The sequence below is a fragment of the Sciurus carolinensis genome, chromosome 10 (genome assembly GCF_902686445.1).
Source record: "Sciurus carolinensis chromosome 10, mSciCar1.2, whole genome shotgun sequence".
Lineage (NCBI taxonomy): Eukaryota > Metazoa > Chordata > Mammalia > Rodentia > Sciuridae > Sciurus > Sciurus carolinensis.
In genome coordinates this window covers 19,576,870-19,593,856 of record NC_062222.1, presented here as the reverse complement: position 1 = coordinate 19,593,856, position 16,987 = coordinate 19,576,870, and the positions used below count along the sequence as shown (strand labels likewise).

The following is a 16,987-nucleotide window of genomic DNA, read 5'->3' as shown; positions in this document are numbered from 1 at the left end:
TCCCTCTATTTTTGACCTCCTAATTATGGAATTGTATTCTTTTTGTTTTCACCATTACACAAACCCATCAAAGTACCATTTTCAAAACACAAACAACAAACCCATGAGACTGCATAATTCAAGTCAAACCTCTGTGGAGCTTGGATATGGAGTGTTCTCCAGAGGCTCATGTCTTGGAGCCTTGGTCCACAGCAGGTGGAACCTTAGAATGCAGGGCCTAGAGGGAGGATGTTGCACTGGGGGCTGCCTTTGAAGGGCACATTTTGTTCCCTGACCATTTATTGCTCTTTCTCTTTCCCTGAGGTGGGAGCAGCTCTGCCCCACCATATGCTTCCTGCCACTGTGTTCTGCCTCATGTGTGTTCTGCCTCACCACAGCCTAAAAGCAGTGGAACTGACTATGGACTGAAACCATGCACCAAAATAAATCTCTCCTTTCCTTGAGTTGATTTCTGTCAGGTGTTTTGTCACAGTGACAGAAAGCTGGCTAACATAACCTCCATTTGGGAAGCTTGATGAAATGTTCACCATGGTTAAATCGGTGCCTTGTACTCTCACTCACCTGGTCTACCCAATCTATCAAGGTTTTTTTAAAAAAACATACTCAACTTCAAAAACAATCATACAGAATTTTGGGGTACGAAACCAGAAAAGGCTAACTATCTCAGGCATTTTATGCTTTAAAGAAAGCATAAAATGAGTCGCTCATTTGCTTTCATTATAACATTCAAGAAACTAAAATTCAGTCCTATAAAATGTTACTTCCTTTTAGACTAAATAGAATGGTTGTCTTTTTCACATTGATGAATTTCTTCAACTTTTCCCTTAGGTTTCAAATGGTTCTATTTACTCATAAGTACTGTATTTCAAAGGAAGAACATTTTTGAGCTGTCTATGATTTCTCAGCTTTTACCTTGGAGAATATTGCAGTGCATTCTGTGTGAGAAGCTTATATTCTATTTACAAAGGAAAATATCTGTATCTTTAGATCTTCCCATACTATATTGTAGAAACAAACATGCCAGTGTATATAAAAAGTTTCTCTGGAAATTCAAAAGTTTTTGAAAGGTTAGTGATTACATACACGTGTACACACACACAACACACACACACACACACACACACACACACTCAACCATTTGTGCAACATAGACCAATACTTTTGAAATAACCCAGATGAATTTTCTCTTTGTGGCAACACAAATTCTTTCTTTGTATCTGCTTTGACAATGTGATTCTGAGAAAGGTAAGTGTAATTGCCACCAGAGAAAGCGAAGAGGTCTGTGATGCAGGAGGCTTTGCGAACAGGGCAGGGGAGGAGCAAGCTGGGATAGGGGAAAGAACAGGATACAGGAATGAGAAAAGGGCTGGGCGTGGTGGTGCACGCCTATAAACCCAGTGGCTTGGGAGGCTAAGATAGGAGGATGGTGAGTTCAAAGCCAGCCTCAGTAACTTAGCAAGGCACTTAGCAATTCAGAGAGACCCTGTCTCTAAATAAAATATAAAAAAAGGACTGAGGATGTGGCTCAGTGGTTAAGCACTCCCAATCCTCTTTGTGTCCTCTAGAGGTTGATTGGCAGTGAGGAGTCAGCAGATCACTGAGATCCATTTTGGGCACATCTCAGAGAAATCCCACACTCAGACACACTCAGAGTGGTGTAGCGTGTTAGAGAATATTGGCAGAGGAGGATGCTTTGTTGGATGTGCCATGCAGGGATCCAGAATTCCTCCTGGCCTTGTGAAGAAAGAAGTTCTGAGAAAACCATGGATCACTGGGCACCTTGGGGCTGGGTAAACTCCCTCTGAGCAGGAGGCCCAAAACAGATGGTGGTGAGAAGTTCAAACTGGATCTACCTTGACTTAAAAATAAATGTAGCATGCAGGAGACCCTGGGTTCAATCCCCAGCACAGCAAAACAAACAGATAAACAAACTACCTTATACTCTAAATTCTCAGAGTTTTCCAAGGCCTTCACATCTCTTCCAAAAAAAGCCATAAAGCAGGGTTTCTGATTTCAGGAGGAGCTTGTGACTCAGTGAAGGAGACAGACAGGTAAACAAAGGCAATTCAGTAAGTCATGCAACCAAGGGTGGTGGGGAGCACAGAAGAGGATTGATTGGCAGGTTTCTCAGAGCATGTGATGCTGGAATCAGACCTGAGGAGTGAGGTTTTCACCTGGTGGTCTTCATTCACTCCTGTGCTGGAATGCCTGGCAGTTATGTTCCCTGAAATCTTTCCCATATCCAATACCACCGCCTTTATGAAATTTTTTTTTTGATCCTTTCAAATAGATTTGGTTTCTCTCATACTCTGATTCTCATAGCACTTTGGCTGGTTTTATTGACACATAATATCTCGCTTTGTTTGGACTCTGTTTGTATACTTACCTTGTCCTCCCTATTAAATTATATGCTCATCCCTATGTCCCCACATCCCTGTACCTTATGTGTACAAGACACTCAGTAAGGGTAAATCAAGTAGGGCATACATATTAGAAGGCTTAGGAAAATCAACTCTAAGTTTATTAAATGATGAAGACAGAGTTTATACATTCTTTTTATTCCCAGAGCTAAGCACATTCCATGGCAAACAGTAATTGCTCAATAAATATGTGCTAGAATGGAGTTGAAGACATAGGAAAGGGAGGTGTACAGATAAACTGGGAGTTGGAAGTTGTTCTGAAGTCTCCATAACAAACTCTGGAAAATTCTCTTCCCATATGGCACAGACTTTAGCTGAATTCTCTAGGACTGTGTTACTTTTCATAGGTGCTGGCCAATATTCCTATGACAAATGTTGCATTTTAGGTAATGGTGAAATAACTAGCCTAGAACACATAAATTAGGCTTCTTGAGGAAATTTATTTTGCTCTGTGACTATCTTTTTCAGTCTCAGCAAATGAATATTGGCAGAAAAATAGAGCAAGATGAGTGTCAGATGGTGTTGTTATGGTACCTCAGGGAATTCTCACACTCTACAAGGTAGGTACTAGTACCCCCATTTTATAGATAAAGAAAACAGACTCGGAAATTTAAAAGTACTTGTCAAAAGTCACACAGCCAGTGAATAGGAGCACCATGAATAGGGACACAAGCCGTTTGATTATGAAGCATAATTATTACCCTGATGAACAAATGAAGTCCTGATGGAGAGGAGTCTCCAAGTCCCAGATTTAACGAAGAGATAAAGGTCTGCACAGCTGTTCTGACTTGCTCTGGTGATCAAACTGGGCTATTCCAGCAGAAATCAGGTTACCAGAAGATGCAAGAGCTGGATTATTCCAGGGAGAGAGATAGAAATGATAATTTGACCAGATGATTAGATGCAAAGAAATTTCTAAAAATAGGGAGGAAGGATCTCTTTATATGCTTAAGCATGGACAGTAAGGGACATGGATAAACAAATTGTAATAAAATATTCAGAAATAGTCTACTTACTTCTGGAAAGAACTAGGTGCTCCAAACAATCTCCCTGATTATTGCAAACATTTCCTGAAATGTTTATGCCACTTGTGACATAATTAGGTAATAAAAAAAGTGTTTAGTTGAAAATGGGACATCTGTTATGGGCCCAATTGTGTCCCCCTAAAAGTTCATGCATTTTACATATGATTTTAGAAATACGTAAAGTGAGAGCAGAATGTTTATATTCAATAACTGGAAAATCATATCACACTCATTTGCTTCATTTTTTAAAAAGTCCTCTAATTTGCCATGAAAAATGAAGCTATGGTAAAAATTTAATTCCTTCCTCATGGTTATCAAATCCCATGTCAAGAGGTCATAAAAACATACTGATGCTTTGTGCTAGTCAGCTATTTGTCACAGTGACTAAAATATCTGACAAGATCAACTTAGGGGAGGACAAGTTGTTTCTGGGCTCATGGCTTCAGAGGTTCAGTCCAGGGTCCACTAGCTCTGTTGCTATGGGCTGGAGATGCATCGGATCATCATGGCGGAAGGGTGTGGCAAAGGAAAGCTCTTCAGTGCCTGGTAGCCAGGAAGTAGAGAGGAAGCATGAATGAGGCCCCAGGGGTGAAATATAACACCAAAGGCGTGCCCCCTGTGACCTACCTCCTCCAGTCACACTTTACCACCACCCAGTAGAGTGGGCCTTTCAAATCATTAATCCATCAAATCGATTCATTTGCACACAAGGTTACAGCTCTCATATTCCAGTTATTTCACCTCTGAACATTCCTGCTTTGTCTCACATGAGCTTTGGGAGACACCTCATATCCAAACCATGACATACTTCTTCTGGGACAAGTGACCTTAGAGCGCCACCAGCAGTAAGGGACATTCTGTCCCGCTCAGTACTCAGACACGCATGAGCATTCCGATACCAGAGACATGGGATTCCTCCTTAAGCTTTCTTCTTCCCTATTTCCTTCTGCTTTTTGTGCCAGTGTTCATGAAACAACAGGAGTGGGAGATAATAGAAGAACCATCCCTTCATCACGTTCCTCCTTTCATTTTGGGAATTTCATTCTTTCCTCCTCCTTTGACCCACCACTACTACCCACCTGGTGGCTACAGTCACTGCTCTGAGACTGTAATTTGACTGCCTGCCATCCCTGGCTTGGTCGTCTGGGCTTGAGTTTGGTAGCTGTGACAATCATGGTACTTCTGTGAGAATTTGGAACTGGCCTGTTAGTTACGAAGTTCAAGGGTTGTTAGTAACCACGTGACTTAATGCACATCAGAGAAACAGAGAAAGTCAGTGTATGTGGGGAAAGAGAGAGAAGGATGGAGAAAGGGAAGCAACAGAGCAGATAGTGCAATGGGGGAAATGTCCAGCAGCATGTCTCTGTTTCTGGTTGACCCTATGCCTGGCTTCATTCCTGCTCTTGGGTTCCAGGTGACAGTCAAGCATCTTTATAATAATTCACTCCTTTTACATACGTTAGTCAAATTTTTATTTCTCATAACATCCCGCTTGACTTACACACACACATGATCTAAATATACAAATAACATAGTTCAACACTTGCTTTTAACTTTTTAAAAATTGGGATGAAAACAAGGACTGACTTTACAGCACACTGTTGATATGAATGAGCAAATCTGGTTAAGAAAAAATCTGATGTCACACGGGTGCTCTATTTTAGGAGATTTCGAATAGTAGAGAATTATGAAGATACAGATACCTACTGTGTCACATCCATCTCACCTAAAATAAAAAACCTCCAGGAACAGTGAATGTATGAAAAGAGTGTGAGCTACCTCATTGCAAAGGAGATGTGTGAGTCCTGCGATCCTAGATTGATTTTATTGCTTCAGACAGCAAGGTAACTACTGGGAATCACCTTCGACTTCCGGCCCTACCAAGATATTTCAAAAGGAAATGGAAAACATTTTGTCCTGCACTGGCAAATGGAGTTATGTTCTGGGGACACAAGTGGCTAAAAGTTCAAGGTTGGTAAAAGTAAAGGCTGAATGAGTTTAATCAACCATAGAAGCAACTGGATCCTCCAGGATTATTCAAGGAACATGCTGCCAAATAACTAAAAAAGGTAAACATTGGACGAAGTTCAAAAAATGCCATGAGGCATATACATCTGATAAAGTCCTGGTTTCTTTCATTCTCTCCCACCCCACTTAAACTTCCTATATGATGATCACAGGTATGGCATATATTCCTCAGTGACCCTTTAAAAAGGCTTGGTCAACATGATCTATATCTGGATTTTAGTTATAATAGGGTTTTCTAGGTGTATCCCTTTAAGTGTTCCTGTCCACGGAATCAGTACTGTACCTATTTTACAACTCTGTTCTGAGGAGGAATGTTTTAGTACCTGTGGCATGATTGCAGCAGTCTGCATAAACACACAATCTCCATTTAAAGTTAGAGGACTGATAAATTAGTGATATTTTCAAGTTAATGGTAAGGCTTTGGCATCCTAATGTTCTGATATTCTTTAGAATAGTCTAAAACTGTTGCACATTGGGGAGGTTGTACCATCTTTTCAGTCGACCCTTATGAACAGGACTTATGCCGGAAGTGGGTGTGTTTGGTCCTGTTCCATGGAGGAACACTCCAGCTGTGTGACTAGACCCCCCTCTTTACAAGATCTGTGGCCAGTTCATCCCTCACCCTCTCACTTTTCTCCACTCAGTTCACCTGGGATGGTGGTGGAGCTCAGCAGAGCTAGAAATAGCTGGGAGAGAAGGAAAGGTAAGGGTTGCAGGAAGACCAGGAGTTTCTGGCCTGTAGTAGCTTATTAACTCATTCTATAACTATTTATGGGCACGACAGTATGTTGGGCATTGCCCCATGCCCTGGAAGCAAAGCAACAAAACAAACCGCCCCTTAACCAAAAACCCAAACAACCCAAGTCCCTGCACCGACTGACAAAGCTTATAACCCAGTGGCAGTCAAATGCTTTTGGAGTGAGAGGATGCCTCGATTCAGGCAGTGACAGCAGGGGTGACAGCTGGGGGTAGATACAGCTTCCCACGCTGTGAAACTGTTAAGCACTGACTTAACCTAAATTGATTTCACCATCCTGACTTCGGGATTCCAGGCCCTTGGTATGGCAAATGTCACACTGTGTACAAGCATTGAAACTCTATTTTATTAAAAATGTGAATTTAAAGAGCCCAGAAGAGAGAAGCTGAGGGTACATTTATGGGCTGCTCTAGGCACCTTTACCTTTGAGCAGCTCCGTCAAAGCCTTTCCAAGAGAACCGCCAGGTGGCACCTGTAAGGCGCAGATGGGGATAGTCATTTGCCCCACACCCCACAGCCTGGAACGAGCAGGCGGCGTGCTTTCCCCCGTGGGCTTGTTGGCTAGGAAGTGGGGGAGTTTTAGTCTCCTTCCAGACTGCGTGATTACATACCCCATCTCCCTAACACCCCAAACACGCCGAAGGCGGACTTGGACCCACGCACTCAGTCTCCCTAAGTCATACCACAAGCTTGTTGGGAGCAAGTCGGCCTTTGCCACCCCCTGCAACGTGGGGGACTCGAGGAGGGTGGCTTTGGGTTGCTCTGGACTGGAAGTCGAGCCAGTGCCCAGTTCTCCCACGCCAGACCTCCACCTGGGCCAAGGGGTCGGAGAGGCAGGAGAGACGCGTCCCAGGGCGACAGCAGGCAGAAGTCCCCCGAACGTGGGACACTGCTTCACCTTCATCCTATGGCCTCGAGACCATCAGCGGCCGGGGTCTGGGGCGCCGCCTCCCGCTGATCTTTTTCTCTGAGGTTTCTCCTGCACGGGACTCAGCGCGACGTCCCCTGATCCCTCTTCATCACCGCAGCAGTGATCCCACACCCTAGCCTGGGTGGTTGTCCACGCGCGCAGAGAGTCTGGGTGCGGGGTGTCAGCACACGCAATCAGCCTGTTTTGGTCATTTCGAGGTGCGCGGCGGGTCACCAACTCCGCTCCATCAGTAGCAGGAGGCAAGCTGCGCCAGTTGCGAGCTCGTTAGCTGCAGTCGCCGCCTCTACTCGGTCGCTAGTGACATTGGGAGGAGACCGCTTGGAGAGAGCAAAGAAGGAAGAGGGGCAGGAAGGTGGGGGAGGGGGGAAGTAGCAATTGTGCCAGGGGGCGTGTGAGCAGCCCGAGCAGCAGCCGCGCTGGTAACAACTTCTCTGGGGCGCGCGCGGCGGGCCGGGGAGCGAGCGCAGAGCGCGGCCCGAGCCCGAGCCCAGGGCAGCGGCGGGAGCCTCGGGAGCCTCGCGAGCTGCGGCCCGCGCCCTGCGCCGCGACGCCTGCTCGTTTCCTCCAGGTTCTCAGCCCCGGGTGCTGAGCTCGGGTCTATAAATAGCAGGTTACAGCTCCTCGGCGCTCACTCGCTCACACGCGAACGCCGGAAAGTCGGGCTAAAAGTGTCTGCTGCTGCTGCTGCCGCCCCCCGCTCAGCCTCCGGGAGAGGTAATTACCCGCCTCGGATCCGAGGGCTCGGTGGGGAATTTCGCAGGGTGGGGTGGGCGCCGGTGGGTGATCGGGAGGCGCCCGAGCGTGTCTGAAAGCGCGGGGGCGCGTCCTGCCTTGGGGAGCCTGCGTGTTTTGCATCAAGTTTCTCAATCCTGCAGCCCGGATCGCCCCTCCAGCCCTGTCGCCTAGTGGGTAGGGTGTGCTGCCTCTCTTTGGCTGCTGGGGTACCCCTGTCGCCGCTTACGGTCTTGCCGAGCGCCCTCCGCCCCGGAGTGCGCGCTTGTTCCCACTCACATTCACGCGCTCACACTCTCCCGGCCCCCGGGTAACTCTGAGCTCTGGCCTCGCTGACCTTCCAAGGCTGCGCCCACCTGCGCGGTCCTTGAGGGAAGCCGTTGTGGCCCAGGGACTCACTTTCACCCTTAATCCCAACCACAGGCTGCCGCCTCCGCCCGCTTCAGAAGAAGGGGTCCTTAAAGCTCGCAAGGGGTGGTCGATGCTGGGGTCCCGGTTGCCTGGTGTTTCTTAAAAAGCCCCTCTCAGTGACCATCTCTAGCCCCACCCCCAGCAACTCCTGGATGCATGTCGCCTCTTGGCGACTACCCACGCATCTCTTATCCTACTCCTGAGAGGTCTCATTAAGAGGTTAGCAAGCTGGGGACTTAGCTGAGGGGGTGGGGGGAGGTCATTGGAGTCGGATCATTGCTCTATAGACTCCTCAACCTCTTCAGGCCCCTCTGGCAGGGCCCAGAGCTGGAGCAAATCTAAGAGTCTGGTTTTTGAATGGACTTACAGGTTTGTAGCTGGTACCAAGAAGAAGATGCTAGAGCTACACAATCCCGCGTTTGCCCCTCCCTGTGCCTCTGAATTCTCCTCCCTGTGGGGTGGTGGTGTCTACCCCTGAGGACACAAGGAAGGGGGACCCAGCAGTTTCTTTTCGGGGGCAAGAGGGTTTATCAGTTGAAGATGTGCATATTAGATTGTTGCTGCTGCACAAAACTTACAGGGAGAACCTGGTGGGGTTTTCTCTTACTCTTGTGTTAATAATGCAGATTGATTCCTTTTACTTTTTTCTAATCCTGAACCAGGTTTCTCCTCTCTCTCTTAAATGTTGTTTGAGGTCGTTACATTTGCTAAGGCCAGGTGTTGCATCTCGCCTCTCTCTCTTCTCTCTGTCTGAAAGAATTTGTTTATAAAGGTGTGGTTCTATAAAATAAGTAAAAGCCTAGAAGAGAGGATAAATTATCTTCCCTGTCTCAAGATGGGCAAAAGGTAGCCTTTTTATTACTGTGCACCTACATTTCAGACTTTGCTTGTAACAGGAATTTTCTTAATGAGTTCTGGATCAGAAATGGTAGTAACCTGACTCAGTGCTAAAGCAACACATAAGGCGCTGGGAATCAACAGGGCAGCTAGCTGATAGAGTGTGTCAGAAGTTGAGTAGTAAGGAGAGGACTGAGCAAGCCGGCATCGTCAGTTCCCTTGGTATATAAGGCAATGTATTAGCTCATGTTCCCTTGCAATGTACTTTAGTAAAGCATTGATAGGAAATCAGTCACTGACCAAGGCTTTGTGATTAGTACTTGGGCATTAAAAATTAAACCTGTTGGATATGTAGTAATTTAAAATGCTTCTGCAATGGAATGCTTTTTTGGTGTATTTCTTTCCAATGTGATTTGGAAGATTGTCCTTGAAAGGTTATGAAATGTGCTTGCAAAGAGATGCTAGATGTTTAGTGTCATTGGGCAACATACTTACTGATTAAAATACTGCTCTTACTTTAGAAGAATATTCTCTTTGATTAGGCAAATCAATATTTATTGGGGATATACTAATGACCCATTAGGGTGTGTGTAATTATAGCAGCACTTTGTTTTAGACTTTAATAAAGTATAAGAACAACCAGGTAGACCAAGTTTAGTTTTGTCTCTCCATATGTTTGAAGAATCATGCAAAGTTATAGACAGATAACACTCTTAAAATGTTGGACTTGAGTATCACTTTAGGGATGGAAACTGACTGAATGACTTCATTTCCCATACAATTTTTGTCAAAATTCTAAATGACTTCATGTCATAGATTCATCAGTTAAATTTGATTATAAAATAATGCAATCATATTTTAGTTTTGTGAAATGGAAAACCATTAAACTCCAGATAAAAGCCAGATATTTGTTCTAAAGCATGCCAAATTGAAAGTTGTTCATTTCTTTTCTGAGACCTTGGAGTATCTTTTAGTATAAATAAGGCATATCCCCATATGGGTAACAGAGTTAACTTGCACTACCTTCAGGCAAAATCCAAGAAGGTAATTCTCTGAGAGACAGAGACAGAGACTGCAAACTGATGTTATATCTCTTAGAACCAAATAGATGTCAGTTTTCAGGTAAGCACATCTGAAAATAAAAAAGTTAAAAACTGATGGAATCCAAATTAGTAAAATGCTAACTGAATATTTATTTCTTTTTTCATAGTGAGCAATTCCCAGTAGTCGGTATACAAATACACATTTTATAATCCATAGGCAATAAATTCTTGTCTTTCACATGGAACTTTTTAATAAATAGAAATGCCTTATTTTAAATGATCTCAAGTTAAGTGTTCAGTGGAAAGCTGTTCAGTCTCTTCTGTATTCTGTACCTTACTTTCTCTACATGACCTAGCTCTCTTTCTAAAGCCCCAAGGAATCTGCTCCAAAGGCCATGTTGTTAGTACTTTTTTTTAATGTTGGATTAGAAATCCCTGATCAGAGGGCTTCTTAGGATATGCTCATAATCATATATACTTTAATACTCAGGCTTAAGAAATGATGCTATTAGGCAAATAATTTCATCTTAAGCATTTATTTATAGATAAATCCAAATGGTGATGCTATGATTGAATTTCCTGTGAAAATGCTATAGTCTCTGATTCCAAAACTTTACATGTCCTGCGTGCCTAGCAATGGCGTTATGATATGTGGGGAAAAACTAAGGGAACTTTTAGAGTCTTAAGCACAGTTGTCATTTGAAACAAGTCATGTTAGTTCATTCATTTTATGCTTTTTCAGTTCCATGTAAATTAATAAATGCATTATAAAAGTGCTTACAAAGGGTTTGGGGATGTGGCTCAGTGGCTGAGTACTTGCCTGGCCTGCGTGAGGTTCTGAGTTCGATCACCAGTACCAATAAATCATGTTTATGAAGGTTTATGTCTTATAACCATAATTTACATACATTTGCCATTGAAGCAGAACTTTCCTTATATAAGGCACAGCTGTATCAACTATCTTCAGTCCTGAAAATATGTTGTAGATATGTACATAAGACCATATCTAAAAGCTATAATTTTTTTGGTCAATTAACTTTGAATTGTACTGAACATTGGTTATCATGATAGATGTCATCTCAGTACAAGACAATGTGTTTTCCAAACTGAGTTTCTTGAGTTGCAATATTTTGAGCATTAGGCAGCCATTCCAAGTAGGCTTGTCCATTGTGTGTTGGGACCTTAAAATAGCCCCCTGCAGAACTAAGTGAAACAGACAGTAAGGTGGTTAAGCTGATTAAATCTCAAGGAGTTTTCTAAATCATGTGGCTTTGATTGGACTTTCCTTTGGGAATTAATTAATGATTTTCATGGAGTATAGAGAAAGCATTTCCCTTAAAGGGAGTTCTGTCTGTCCATCCATCCCTCAATTTATCCATCTATTGGTCTAGCCATCTATCTATTTTACCTGCTCATGCAAACAAAGCAATACAACAGGCCGAGTAGTGAAATTACCCAATGCCTTTCTCTGATGTTTTCCAAGGATAGAAAAGTGTGTGTGATATACAAGCCTCCTTCACTGGTATGCTGATCCTGAATGATTGGAGTAACAATAGCAATGAAAAGCACCTTCTAAATTAAAAATAAAACTGTAATTCTTAAAATTTTCCACGTATGACTATTTATAATGTATCATCTTCATACAAATTTTTAATACTGTTAAAACAGAATCTAAGGTTTGTGTTTCTCAAAAAGGAGAGTGTTAAAAAAGTTAAGTAATATGATCTAAAGAGAATCCACTTAATATTTTTCACTTTTAAAAGCTTAGAGTCTTTCACCCTTCACTTTAGTTCTTGGGTATAATTCAGGAAGCAGACCAGACTCAAGGCTACCATTTTAGAATATAGTGAGTCAAATAAAATGTGCCCCTTGACCATAGCCAAGTCATTCACCACAGACTTGCCTTTAGTACTTTCAAAATGACTTCCATTTCATTTTTGTGGGCCTTTGCTTTTCTTAGTGCTTCAGAGATGAGCTCAATCAAAACACAAAAATTATTTGATGTGGGGAAAATAAAATAGAACTAAGAACCGGTGGCATCTTGAATTAAAGTTATAACCTGTATGACAGAGATTTTCGTTGTCTTCAAGAAAACTTTACAATATCCTAAATGATCATTTAACATCCTGTGATGCCTGTTTGAACATCTTCATGTGCCAAACTAGCTTGATAACCACTATTCCACTCAGGTCAGCACAAATCACACTCATAATACTTTGCCTAGTTGATGCACAGTATAAAAAAATCACCTTTAAATTGTTTTTGTCTTTATTAACAAAATCTGGGACTTGTATACTTACCCATCTAATCAAATCTTTATGAGACAGATGTGATTTTTATATTATGTGTAATTTCATATATTCGCTCTCATCTTCTCTTGAAATGCTTGTGAATAAATATGTCTCAAACCTGTTTTTCTGAAAATTTTGCTTTAAAATACAGCATTTCCACATTCCCAAAGCTGTTCATTGTGCGGAGGAAGCAAAAGAGACAGCACTAGGTGGCGGTGTGCAATGCTTAGAAGCCTTGGTTCTTTTAATCTCAGCATATTCATTTTTAAGACTTTTAAACAATTTATATCATGAGTGAGTTAATGAAATTAAAGACAACAGGCACATAAATCCTTCGTAGTATATTTAGAAGATCTATTATTTGTAATACTTTAAAGATTTGATTGTAATATTTAACACACTCTGTTTTTATGAGGGGTCTGCTTATGTGAAGAACTGTTGGGAATTAATTGAATTAAATGCATGTCAGTATTCTGTTTATGACCGAGTAAGAGGGAAAGAAAATTAAATAAACATGATAGGAAGAAAAAAAACATATGGGCATTCACAAATAGTGTATTAACCATTAATGATTTGCATCCTAATCTTCTCACACCACCAGCTGAGGAAGTTTTTTTTCTCCCCGGAGGAGTCAGAGGCTGTAAATATTAATTTTTCTCTGTTTCATTGTCCTTGGGACAATTAAAAAGTCCAGATTACTTCACTGATTCTTTCACAGACCACAGAATGTTCTCTGTAATAGCGATGGCCTGGCCACCACAAAGCTCAAATTGGATCAGCTATGTAGCTCCGTGATTTATTATTATGACCATTTCTTCTTGGTTCATCTGAATGTAGACATCCCTGTCTTTGGCTGGATGATTAAATTATGAGTGCTAGCAAAGCTGATCAATCTATTCCCTCTTCGGTGCACCGGTCACGACTGGAGCATCCACAAGACCAGACTGACATCTCATGGCTGCTCTCTGATCATGGCTAAGAAGTACACTGCTAAAAAAACAAACAAACAAAACAAACAAACAAAACCCCTTATGTGTCAAAGCTAACAAGAAGAAGAAAAAAGTCTTGGAGTTTATGAAGTAAATCATAGCAGTTACATTGAAGGAAGCATACTGTGACAAGTTCTTTACAAATGTAGGTATCACATATTTGGGCAATTATAGATAAGGGCAATTTTTAAAATAATGACTACAGTAAAAACACTACATATTTCACTTAAAAGTCAGAAATATTGGCATTAGATATATTAAGTACTTGAGTTTCTGAAAAATATGAAAGACTTTATAAAATAGATTTCAGTTTTGTTCTATCATACTTTTTCAATCCCTGGAAGTGTGTAACAGTGTTCTTTGAATTTATTATGTAGGTAGAATATACTTGATAAGCTAAAGAATGAATTAGTCATCTTAGGTAAAACCAATGTTGACTGCATACCTTGTTGTCAAAGTCCTCCTGTATAGCATTTGACATTGCGGACACGGCCACTAAGAACTTAGTGATACAAGAGTCAAAGCTAAGATTCTACCAGCCATCTTTAAAGTGCAGCATGTACTAATCTGTAATTTTACTATGGTGTAAATTTACGTCACCACCAGAGACTGGCCTTTCCAGTGAAGGAGCCCAGCGGGTGGCCGGCAGCCACACCCCAGGGTAACCCTGCATTCTGGTTGACTCATCACATCACTCTCTGGATTTATCATTGGTGTGCATGTTGGAGAATTTGAATAATGAGAAACTGTTTGGTTCTCTCCTTTGAGAATGTCAGGGATCTGTTGAAATATACTCTTTAGATGCTGTAGGGTTGAATGAAGTTTTGGATGAGTAGAATTTTTTTCAGATTTCAAAAAGTTGACAGGTAACCCCTAGGTATAAATCTTAGTGGCATTGTATACCTAAGAACAAATGTAATTCCATTCTAGGGAAAACAAATATTTTGTATCTAAAAGATTCATGCCATGACATGTTTTTCTTATGTATAAATTATATAAGGGCCAAAACACCTGTATAATTTTCTAAATATTTGACACATAATTTGCATGAATTTTTTTTTAAATTTGCTGTTTTCTTTCTTGGACTCTGTTTTAAAGAATACTTTCCAGTTTATTCATATCCCCTTTCATATTTTATATTTTGGGTGGGAGTAAAGAATGATACATACTTGAAATAGTGTAATGAGAAATAAATGAGTTTTTGGATTTTATTTGACTTATGGGGTTTCTTTTTTATTTTCTTTCACTACTTGGTTATACGTCTCCATTGGAAAAAAATAATTGGCAAATAGAGAAAAGACTAAAGTGGTAGGAAAAATATCATCCACTGTCAATATTATGAGTATTTCATGTTTCCTGGGTTTCTTATGATTCTTTTATAAAAGTTGAGATTGCAGTATGTTTGTAGTGTGTGTGTGAGGAGAGAGAGAGAGAGAGAGAGAGAGAGAGAGAGAAATGAATGCTGTTCTTTTTTTTTCTTTTAACTCAGAATTCTGTTTTTCAATTCAGCTTAGATATTGATTGACACCTACAGTTTGCAAGGTCCTATGGGAGGCTCTGTTCTGACTCAGTGCCATGAATACAAAAGAAAACCACTTTCCCCATTCCTGTAAACACTTCTCTAACTTTTTCAAAATTGCTATCTAGTGCTTAGGCATATGAATCATTATCAGTTGTTAAGCCATCCTTCTCAGACTTTAAGACCACTAGCAATTATTAATCTAATAATAAATAATATTATTATTACTTTTTTGCTGTTTTCAAACTATGATGAATATTTTCCGAATGACCTTGGTTTCTGATATTCTTTGCGTTTTTATTGTATTTTTTCTTTTTCTGACTTGTAAGGAGTGATATGTATGTCGTATGCTAGATAAAGGTATGTACCCTTTGAAAGCTTCCTGCAGTTATTGCTAAACTGCTTTTCAGAAAGCTTGCACCCACTTCCCCTCTCCTGGGAAATACACAAGTCACACCAGCACCCTCCCCACCCAGGGATGTTATTTCTTTAAAGTTTGTTATTTCAAGAGGTGAAGATGACTGTGAAAACAACAAAAGCTAAAATCAGCGTGTGCTGGGCTCCTACTGAGGCCACCTGTCAAGGCCACGTCCTGCAAACCTGTGTCTCCATCATCTTATTTACTCTTTGCAATAACTCTAAACTGAGAACAGTATTATTACCTATTTTAAAGGCTAGAGAATTTAGTTTTTTGAGAGGTTAAGTGACTTGCCCGAGACCGTGTAACTGTTAAGTAGTAGACTTGGCTCTTGGACCAAGATTGGTGTTACTTTAAAATCTGGGCTTCAAAGTACCACATTCTGGCGATTATCAAGAATACAGGCAACAACAGGTGTTGGTGAGGATGTGGGGAGAAAGGTACACTCTTACATTGCTGGTGGAGCTGCAAATTAGTGCAGCCACTCTGAAAGCAGTGTGGAGACTCCTTAGAAAACTTGGAATGGAACCACCATTTGACCCAGCTATCCCACTCCTTGGCCTATACCCGAAGGACTTAAAATCAGCATATGACAGAGATACAGCCACATCAATGTTCATAGCTGCTCAGTTCACAATAACCAGATTGTGGAACCAACCTAGATGTCCTTCAATTGATGAATGGATAAAGAAACTGTGGTATATATATACAATGGAATATTACTCAGCCATAAAGAATGATAAAATTATGGCATTTGCAGGCAAATGGATGAAATTGGAGAATATCATGCTAAGTGAGATAAGCCAATCTCAAAAAACCAAAGGAAGAATGATCTCGCTGATAAGTGGATGATGACACATAATGGGGGGTGGGAGGGGTTAGTGTTAGGGTTAGAGTTAGGGTTAGGGAGGGGGGCAAGAATGGAGGAAGGAAGGACTGTATAGAGGGAAAGGAGGGGTGGGAGGGGTGGGGGGGAGGGAAAAAAATACAGAATGAATCAAACAACATTACCCTGTGTAAATGTATGATTACACAAATGGTATGCCTTCACGCCATGTACAAACAGAGAAACAACATGTATCCCATTTGTTTACAATAAAAAAAAAAAGTACCACATTCTTCTACTGTTATGGTTTGGATGTGAGGTGTCCCCCAAATGCTCACATGTGAGACAATTGGAGAAGGTTCAGAGGGGGAATGATTGGGTTGCGAGAGCCTTAACCCAATTGGTGAATTAATCCTCTGATGGAATTAACTGAGTGGCAACCGGAGAAGGTGGGGCACTGGGATTGTGGTTTTGGGGTTTTTATTTGTATCTGGTGAGTGGAATGTCTGTCTGTCTGTCTGTCTGTCTCTTTCTCTCTCTCTCTCCATCCTGATCATCATGTGAGTTGCTTCCCTCTGCCACACTATTCCACCATGATCAACCTCATTTGAGCCCTGAGGAGTGGAACTGGCTGTTTATTGACTGAGCCTTCTGAAACTGTGAGCCTTCAAATAAACTTTTCCTCCCCTACAATTGTGCTGGTTGAGTCCTTTAGTAACAACAGTGAAAAAGCTGACTAAAATATCTGTAATTCTTTGCT

At 41.6% G+C, this 16,987-nt stretch overlaps 1 protein-coding gene across 1 annotated transcript in view; it reads left to right on the top strand.

Annotated features, from left to right (window-relative positions):
* The first annotated feature begins 7,637 nt into the window (after positions 1 to 7,637).
* The window catches only part of Inpp4b (inositol polyphosphate-4-phosphatase type II B), a 784,856-nt gene continuing 775,506 nt past the window's right edge, over positions 7,638 to 16,987 (top strand). Inside the window, exon 1 of the mRNA XM_047566293.1 lies at positions 7,638 to 7,875. The gene's annotated coding sequence lies outside the window, so the exon portion shown is untranslated. The remainder of the gene's footprint in view (positions 7,876 to 16,987) is intronic.